Source organism: Fukomys damarensis, unplaced genomic scaffold, assembly GCF_012274545.1.
Source record: "Fukomys damarensis isolate Sample0158 unplaced genomic scaffold, DMR_v1.0_HiC HiC_scaffold_39, whole genome shotgun sequence".
Lineage (NCBI taxonomy): Eukaryota > Metazoa > Chordata > Mammalia > Rodentia > Bathyergidae > Fukomys > Fukomys damarensis.
The window spans coordinates 96,247,166-96,256,989 of NW_022900951.1; positions in this window are offsets into that span (position 1 = coordinate 96,247,166).

Sequence of the window (9,824 nt, forward strand, 5' to 3'; positions counted from 1 at the left end):
TAAGTATAGGAAAAAAATAAATATACAGATAAGTGAGGCACAAAATACCTCAAATAGCTATGACCAAAAGAGAACATTTCCACACAACATTATACTCAAAGTATCAGAAGTCCATCAAAGGAACAAAATCTTAAAAGCTGTTAGAGAAAGGCAACAAATCACATATAAAAGTAAACCCATTAGTAGTACATCAGACTTCTCTACACAAACCTTAAAGGCCAGGAGGGGTTGGAGCAAAACGTTTCAAGCTCTAAAAGATAACAACTTCCAAACCAAATGTATATAACCTGAAAAACTTTCCTTCAAAATTGGTAGAGAAATATGGTATTTCCATGAAAAGTAGCACCTCAAGAAATTCATTACCACCAAACCAACATTACAAAAAATTTTCAAGGATATCCCATACAGAGACAATTTGACAATAAGTTAAAAAGAATGAATATAACTGACAGGATGAGCAGCTAAGCAAAAACAAATAAAAAATAAGGAAATTAATAACAGAAAAATAATACAATGATAGGAATAAGTCAATAACTCTCAGTAATAATACTCAATGTGAACGGATTCAATTCCCCAGTCAAAGACACAGATTGGCAGGATGGATCAAGAAAAAAAAAACCCAATGATATACAGTATGTGAGAAACACATTTAATTCAAAAAGAAATTCACAGATTAAAAGTCAAAGAACAAAAAATAATATTTCATGTTATAGGAACCCAGATTAAAGCAACATTAGCTATTCTAATTTCAGACAAAGTAGACTTCAAGCCAATTCTGATCAGAGGAGACAAAGAACATCACTACATATTGGTTAAGGGAACAATTCAACAGGAAGAGATAACAATTATAAGCATATATGCACCAAATACCAACATACCCAACTTCATAAAACAAATCCTAATGCAAATGAAAAATAGGTAAACACAAGTACAATTTAATGGAAGACCTCAAGATCCCACTGTCACAAATGGATAGAGATCAACTAGACAAAAAATCAAGAAAGAAATATCAGAGTTGAACTAAACATTTAAACAAATGGACTTAATAAATAGATATCTACAGAGTATTCCATCTAATAACAGAATAAACATTCTTCTCAGTAGCACATAGGATTTTTTTCAAACATAGATGACATACTAGCCCATAAAACATGCTTAAGTAAATGAAAAAAAATCAAATGTATCCCATGTATATTATCAGATCATGCTGCAATGAGACGAGATCAATGATAAAAGACACCACAGAAACTATGCAAAAACATAGAAATTAAATAATACCCTCTTGAATAATCAATGGGTTACAGATGTAATTAAAGAAATTAAACATTACCTGCAATCAAACAATAATGCCAGTATGACACACCAGAACCTATGGGACACAATGAAAGCCATTCTAAGAGGGAAAATTATAGCAGTGAATTCTCACATCAGAAAAACAGAGAAAGCTCAAATAAATAACTTAATGATGCACCTCAAGGTTCCAGAATAATAAGAACAATTCAAACCCAAAGCTAACATAAGGAAGTAAATTATAATGATTAGAGCAGAAATTGAGACTAAAAATAAGTAATAAATAATGAATTTAAGTTGTTTCTTTGAAAGAATAAACAAAATAGAAAATCCTTAGTCAATCTTACAAAAATAAGGGGGGGTACCCAAATCCATGCAATTAGAAAATGAAAAAGGTGAAATCAATAGATTCTGCCAAAATCAGAAGATTATCAGTAACTACTTTGAGAAATTGTACTCTAATAAAGTGGAACATTCAGGAGAAATGGATAAATTCCTAGGTACATATAAACTACCAAAGTTGAACCAAGAAAATATAAAAATATTGAATAAGCCACTATCAGTCAATGAAATTGAAGAAATAATTTTTAAAAACTACCAACTAAGAAAATCCTAGGCTCCAATGGTATTCACTGCCAAATTCTACAAGAACGTTAGAGAAGATCTCACACCAATACTCCTCAAATTCTTTAATGAAATCAAAAGGGAAGCAGTACTCCCAAGGTCTTTCCTGGAAGCAAGCATTACTCTGATTCCAAAACCAAAAGGACCCAACCAAAAAAGAACTACAGGCCTACATCTTTTACACATATCACAGATGCAAAAATCATCAACAAGAGACTGGCAGACTATAGCAAAACATCAAAAAGATTATACATCATGACCAAATAGGATTCATTCCATTGATGCAGGGATGGTTCAATATATACAAATCAAGAAATATAAAACATCACATAGACAAGCAAGAACAAAACTCACATGATCATCTCAATAGATGCAGAACAGTATTTGACAAAATCCAACATCCATTCATGACAAAAAAACTCAAGAGAGTATCCCTAAAATGTACCAATAAACTCAATTAAAGCTGAAAAAAAAATATGTATCACCTACTCAGGCGGGCCTTCCTTTACTACCCATCACATAGTAGGATAAGGACTGCATCCTCATCTCCCAAATCCATTATTTTGTATCATAATCTTTTTATTATTTCCTTAGTTAACACCTACCATAGATTTGCAATTTCATTTGTTTTTGTTGCTGTTTTTATGTACTCCCTACTGGACTGAAAATTCCATGAATAAAAAGATGTAATTATGTCAAAAAGAAAGTCAAGAGAACAGGTATTAAAGGTGTTTATTTCAAACATGATAAAAGTTATCTATGAGAAATCAACAGCCAACATCATACTAAATGTGGAGAAATTGAACTTTCCCTCTAAAATGAGTAACTAGCCAAAGATATCCATTATCACCACTCCTGTTCAATATAGTTCTTGAAACAGCCAGAGCAATTAGACAAAAGAAAGAAATGAAAAGAATGTCGATAGCCAGGTGTGATGATGTATGCCTGTAATCTTAGCACTCAGAAGGCTGAGGCAGGAAGACTGTCATGAGTTCAAGGCCAGCCTGGGCTACATAGTGAGTTCAAGGCCAGCCTAAGCTACATAGTGAGACACTGTCTCAAAAAACAAACAAACAAACAAACAACAACAAAAAAAAGGGATATGGATAGAAAAAGCAGTTAAATTATCATTCTTTGCATATGACATGATCATCTACATAGAAGACCAGTCTGCCAAAAGACTCCTAAAACTAATATCCAAATTCAGCAGTGTAGTAGGATACAAAGTCAAGCATTCAAAAATCAATAGAGTTCCTCTATACCAATAACAAACTCACTGAGAGAGAAATAATGAAATAATATTTTTACAATAGCATCAAGAAAAATGAAATACAGTACTTAGAAATTAACCTAATCAAGGAAGCAAAAGACCTCTACAAAGAAAATTATGGTACTCTGAAAAAGGAGATTGAAGAGGACATCAAAAAATGGAAATATATTCCCTGTTCCTGGGTATGCAGAATAGCTATATTTTCAAAGTTGTTATACAGTTTTAATGCAATCCTGATCAAAATACCAGTAGTTTTTCTCACAGCACTAGAGAAAACAATCCTGAAATTCATATGGAACCTGAAGAGACCTAAAATAGCAAAAGGAATTTTGAGCAACAAGACCAAGGCAGGGGACATCACAATACCAGACTTCAAGTTATACTACAAAGCTACAGTGATTAAAAACAGGATAATATTTGCAAAAAAAAAGACATTGAATAGAACAAAAGATGAAGTAACAACTCTAGGAACACTCAGCTACCTTCTCTTTGAAAAAGGAGCCAAATACTTTTGCTGGAGGAAAGATAGCCTCTTTAACAAATGGTGCTGGGTAAACTGGCTATCCATGTACTGAAGATTAAACCTACAACCATATCTCTCACCATGCACTAAACTAAAATAAAAATGGATCAAAGATCTAAAGATTAAAATAGAGCCACATAATATGCTGGAGGAAAAAAGTAGATAAAACTTTTCAAGATGTAGGTGCAGGCAAACTTTCTGAACAGAATCCTGGTTGCCCAAGAAATAATACTGTACCAAGAGGCTTCTGCATAGCAAGAAAACCCACCAACAGAGTGAATAAAAAAGCTACAAAATGAGCTTCTCTTCAGACAGAGAACTAATATCTAGAATATATAAAGGACTCAAGCCGGGGATTTAGCTCAGCAGTTCGGTGGCCTGCCTTGCAAGTGCAAAGACCCGAGTTCAATCTCTGGTACCAAAAAATAAAAAATAAAAAAATTATGAGCTAAATATAACGGACTCAAAAAATTAGACCTCAAACTTCAATCTTCAATCTAAAAACTGGGCATTCTGAAGTGAACAGACATTTCTGAAATGAAGTACAAATGGCCAATCAGTGCATGAAAAAGTCAACATCACTGGCCATTTCAGGAGTGCAAACACTGAGATTCCAATTCACTTCTGAAAGAATGGCTATGTTCAAAATATCAGGTATAAGATAGCAACAAATGCTGGCAAGGCTACAGAAAGGAAATGGAACTATTATACATTATTAATGTGACTATAACTACTAAAACCACTATGGAAATCAGTATGGAGAGTCTTCAAAATACTAAAAATAGAAATTCCTTTTGACCTATCTATTCCCCTTCTCGGTATCTTCACAAAAGAGTCAAAGACATGCCACAGTGATGTATGCATGCCCATGTGCATACATAGTGCTGTGTGCATACCCATGTTTATACTCATGTGCATGACCATGTTTACCCGTGTTTATACCATTTATGTGTTTATACCCATGTGCATACCCATGTACAGCATGTTTATGTGTGCATACCCATGTTTATAGCAGCACAATAGCTAAATCTCAGAAGCAGCTTATATGTCCATTAAAAATCATAAATGGATAAAGAATATGTGTTATTTATACACAATGAAGTACTACTCTGCCATAAAGAAGGATAAACTTGAGTTATCTGTAGGGCAATAGTTGTGCCTTGAGACTATAATATTAAGTTAAATAAATCAGATATACAAACTTAAATATCACGTGATTTCTCTTATCTGAAAAACTCAATATATAAATAAAGTCTAAAATAAAAGACAGAGGCCAGGGATTTAGCTCAGTGGTTTCACCGCCTGCCTTGCAAGCACAAGGGCCCGAGTTTGACCCTTGGTACCAAAAAAATAAAAAATAAAATAAAATAAAAGACAGGTAATAACAAAAAATGAGACAAAAAGGTTATTGTAATCCACATGGACAATGTACCTAAAAGTACATCTTGATTTAGCAAAACTATCTTATGGTTTATATGGTTTTTGGCCTGCTAGTCTGGCTACTAATCTTTATGGATGAGGACTTCTGGGAAGATGGTGGAATGGTGAGCAGCAAAAAAACATCCTCTCCAATATTTGGAATCCAGACACTGGAAGATAGCAACATGAGGAAGAGAAGGAGAAGGGAAGTGGGTCCCCAAGACCCACCAAGGATCTGAAAGCAAGAATTAGAGCCCACAGGAAGAGTGAAAAGAGTGACCACAATGTGGAGAAGGGAGGTGACAAATGGTGCTTTCTCCCTGAGCCCAGGCTCATGGTATGGGAGAAGTGGCTCGAACTTGCAGAGGCATGGTGAATACTGGCAATCCCAGAGCCCTCCACAGAGAAATACAACAGTGGAATAGAGCAGTGGACACAGAAGACTGCAGTGGCTGGTGAGTTACCAGGTTCAGATAACCCCAGGAGTGGGCAATTGGCAAGTAGCCATTTTGGAAAGGAGCCAATGGAAGTCAAAACTCAGAACAGCTGTAAGGTTGGCTCCATCTAGCAGCTCCAAGTGTCAGGGTGAGGCATAACCAAGTTCAAATCAGCATGAGAACAGGGAGGCAAGTTCAAGCCAGCATGAAGCTGAGTTCAACCTGGCAAGAGTCACTCAGTGTTGCACATTGAAAAGTAGGATCCCAGCCTCACAGCCAGAAGCCAGAAGCAGCCTGAACTTCAGTGGAACTAAAGACCCAGAATTGCTCAGATTATCCACCATTGCATTAAATCTACTGCTGGCTTCCTGGGATCAATTAACAAGGATCTAAACTCTGTCTGCCCCCTCTGTCAACCAGTGAGAGTACAGACATGCCCTGAAGTGGACATTATTTTTATAGTTTTCTTCCTTTCTTTGATTTATTTTTTTATTTTAATTTTCTATTTTTTTCTCACTGATTTTGTATTTATACAAGTGGGAACATTGTTTCATTTTTTGTTTTTTATTTGTTTTGTTCTGTTCTGTTCTTGTTTTTGTCTCTTCCTTCTTTCTTTCCCTCCTGTCTTCTTCACCAGTTCCCAAAGCTTGCGTAATCTTCCTTTGTCCTCCAGCCTTGCTTGTAATCACTTTCTTTTCTTCTCTTTCTCTATTTTTTCCCTAATCCCTTTTATATTTTCTCCCTTGAGGGAAAAATCACCATATTGAGGGGATATTTACTATACACAATTTTCTGGTTTGTTTTAGATTTGGTTATATAATTACAAATCCTGTTAAATGTGGCAAATTAATAAGTATCACAGATTGTCATTTTCTAGGGTGTACTTGATGCTATTCTTTTTTATTTACTACTTTAGCCAGATGATATAATTGTTCTAATCAGCTGTTCTTCTTTGTATGCCAAGAATGAGTTTACCTGAGAGTCATTAATAATACTATAGGACAGTGCCAAAGAACCAGGGACTAGGCCAAATAGGCAGCGACTACTCATCCCCAATAAATTAAAGAGTAGAATCTTGCATCAGAATCAAAACACAAAATCCAGCTACACGTGAAAGACATCTATGAGAAGTAGCCATTTCCTAAGAGTTCTCAACACTTTCAATAAAGATATTTACCATAAACAATTTACAAGCAATGAGAAGACAAGATTCAACACCAGATTTCCAGCTCTCCAAAGGTATAGGGGGAAACTTTCCCAGGGGGAAATGAGGTGCAAAACTTCAACAGCTACCCACCTGAAGTGGTAACAGCAGAAGTAACAAAGTAGATGAATGAGGATCTAGAAGAAATCAAATTAGAAGCAATTTCTCAGATAACTTCAGAGATAATAGTGATAATGAAGGGCATAATTGGTGAATCTAGAGAAGATACAGATAAAAAATAGAGGATCTTCAGAAAATGATGGAAATTAATAATGTCCAACATAGAAAAGAAATGGAATCCATGAGAGACTTAATCAGATATTCAGATTAAAAATTTTACTGAAAGTATATGCAGCAGAATGAATAAATGTGAGAACAAAATATCAGATCTAGAAGACAGGATTGGGGTTAGCAATTATGAAAAGGAAAATTTCTTAAAAATAGCAAAGCACCATGAAAAATCAATCTAACAGTTGCTAGATGAAGCAAAGAAGATTGATTGGAGTCAATGAAAAAGCAGGGAGATAGCACAAATGACATGAAAAACATGTTCACGGAAGTAATAACAGAAAACTTCCCAAGCATGAAAAAAGAATTTGAGATACAGATAAGCAAGCCATATAAAACTCCAATTAGTCATGATTTTTAAAAATCTACCTCAATGCATATAATAGCCAGGATTCCAGAAATTCAACACAAGAACATAATTCTAAAAGCTGTTCGAGAAAAGAAACAAATCACCTAAAAAGGAAAGCCCACTACAATTACAGCAGACTTCTCAACACAAACCCTTTTGTCAAGGAGAGCTTGGGGTGAAGTATTTCAAGTTTTAAAAGAAAACAACCTTTAACCCAGATTGATGTCACCTGCAAAGCTATCTTTCAAAATTGATGGAGAAAATTCCACCAAAAGACTCCTAGATTTAATAACCAAATTCAGAGGCATAGCTGGATACAAAGTCAACACTCTAAACTCAACAGCATTACTGTATACAAATAACAAACCCACTGAGAGAGAAATTGGGGAAGCCACACCTTTCATAATAGTATCCCCCCAAAATGAAATACTTAGGAATCAACCTAACATAGGAACTAAAAGACCTACATTGAAAACTACCGGCTGGGCATGGTGGCACATGCCTGTAATCCCAGCCCTCGGGAGGCTGGGGCAGGAGGATTGCTGTGAGTTAGAGACCAACCTGGGCTACATAGTGAGTTCCAGTTCAGTCTCAACTACATAGTGAGACTGTGTCTCAAAAAAAAAACAAAAAGAAAAAGAAAACTACAGTACTCTAAAAAAGGAGATCAAAGAGAATATCAGAAAATACAAAGATATCCCTTGTTCTTGGGTAGGAAGAACCAATATAATGAAAATGGCCATATTCCCAAAATTGTTATACACATTTAATATAATCTTGATCAAAATACCAAAAGCATATCTCATAGAATTAGATAAAACAATCCTAAAATTCATTTGGAATCAGAAGAGACCTAGGACTGCAAAAGCAATCCTGAGCAACAAAGGCAAGACAGAGTGCATCAATCCCTGACCTGAAGTTATACTACAAAACTACAGTGATTTTTTTAAAAAAGCATGATACTCGTAAAAATAAATAAATAAATAAGTAGACACAAGGATCGATGGAACAGATTAGAAGATGCAGAAACAACTCCAAACACACCTTATCTTTGACAAAGGGCCCAAACACCTTCACTGGAAGAAAGATAGTCTCCTCAATAAATGGTGCTAGGAAAACTGGCTTTCCATATGAAGGACTAAAGCTAGACGCATATCTCTCACCATTCACTAAATGTAAATCAAAATGGATCAAAGATCTAAATATTAAAACAGAAAGAATAAAACTTACTCGAAGAGAGAATAAGTAGAAGTCTTGAAGACATAGGTGTAGGTAAAGCCTTTATGAACAAACCACAATTTCACAGGAAATATCACAAAGAATAAACAACTGACATCTCATCTTTTTTTTTTTTTTTTGGTTTTTTGAGACAGGGTCTCACTATGTAGTTGAGACTGACATGGAACTCACTATGTAGCCCAGGCTGGTCTCGAACTCACAGTGATCCTCCTGCCTTAGTCTCCCGAGTGCTGGGATTACAGGTGTGTGCCACCACGCCCAGCATCTCATCTTATTTTTAAAAAAAAACTTTTGCACAGCAAAAGAATCATCAAAAGCATGATGAGACAACCCACAGAATGGGGAAAAAAACATGCCAGCTGTTCCTCAGAATATATAAAGAAAAAAATCAGACACCCCCCCACTAAATTTAAAGACCCAATCCAAACAAGCATCTAAAATAAATAATAGGGCCAGGGATTTATCTCAGTGGTTTCACCACCTGTCTTGCAAGCACAAGGTCCCAAGTTCGATCCCTGGTACCTAAAATAAACAAGTGAATAAATAAAACACATGCTTAAAATGAATAACATTTCTCAGATGAAGAAGTAGAAACAGCAAACAAGTATATGGAAAATATGTTCAACACCACTGGTCATTCAAGAGATGCAAATTAAAACAACACTGAGATTCCATTTCATTTCAGAGAGAATGGCTACCATCAAGAAACCAACCAATAACAAATGCTGGTGGGGTGGTGGGCAAAAAAAAAGGAACCCCTCTCCACCATTGGTGGGAGTGTAGACTGTTGCAACCACTGTGGAAATCAATGTGGAGATTTCTCAAAAACCTAAAACTAGAAGTTCCATTTGACCCAGCTATCCCCCTTCTTAGTATCTTCCCACAAGAATTAAAAGCATCATGCCACGGTGATATATGTACATCTGTTTATAGTGGCACAGTTTGTAAAACAACCCAAATGCCTGGCAGCTGACGAATGGATAAATATGTGATTTTCTTTATACAATGGAGTACTACTCTGCCATAAAGATGCCCCTTGAGACCATACTGTCAAGTAAAATAAATTGGACACACATGTTCAAATAGCACATGGTTTCTCTTGTGCGAGAAACCAAAAGTGTAAATGAGGACCAAAATGTATAATAGATATTGTGGAATAGGAAGAAGATGTTCAAATGGAA